The sequence below is a fragment of the Pundamilia nyererei genome, unplaced genomic scaffold (assembly GCF_000239375.1).
Source record: "Pundamilia nyererei isolate P.nyererei 1_Seehausen unplaced genomic scaffold, PunNye1.0 scaffold00062, whole genome shotgun sequence".
NCBI classification, from domain to species: domain Eukaryota; kingdom Metazoa; phylum Chordata; class Actinopteri; order Cichliformes; family Cichlidae; genus Pundamilia; species Pundamilia nyererei.
Genome location: NW_005187463.1, coordinates 1,753,388 through 1,754,147, shown reverse-complemented (window position 1 = coordinate 1,754,147; position 760 = coordinate 1,753,388).

The following is a 760-nucleotide window of genomic DNA, read 5'->3' as shown; positions in this document are numbered from 1 at the left end:
CTAAGGGCAAAGTGTCAGAGACTGGCCACATCTACATAAATTTGTCATCTGATAAGGCAGTGAGATAACACTTGGGCCCTTCACACTTCTCTTATTCAGTGTCTATGAAAGAAAGCTGTGGTTTTTTGCACAGTTGATCATTGCTCATGATCAATAAACAACAGAGAGGGGGAGACAGTTATGTGTACAAGGTAAGAAGAAATAATTCAGTCACAGAAATACCAAGAAAACAGATATATTTCTACTAAAGTCAGACCCAAAAGCTGTGTCCCGGCCTAGATATTTAATCGTCTGAAAATGTTAAATGAGTACTGCTAGTGACAAGCAGAGATAGGCAGTAAAGCGTTACTATAATCTTTCACGGGAACGTGAAATTCACAGAGAAAACCCCGTATCCCCCCACTGACATGACCGCTGTGGCACCGGGGACACCTCCAGCCTCACTCCTGCTAAACAGGTGAAAAAAGACTTAGTGGGAAAGGACTTAGTGCACAGAAAACCAGCTACACTAGCTCTGCCGCAAAATAATCCACTTGTGTATCATCAGCACAAGGCTAACTTGACTGATTAAATTCTCTTCTCTATTGAATTCATACAAAAAACAGACACATATGGCGTTATAAACGACTATTTCTTGGTAGAAATTCTCTTTTGTACGAAAACTTCGGCAACGGAGTAGCAAAATAAGGTGTCTTAATTAACCCTTGTATGGTGTTCGGGTCTGTGAGACCCGTGTTCAGTTTTTTTCAAAAGAAAAATT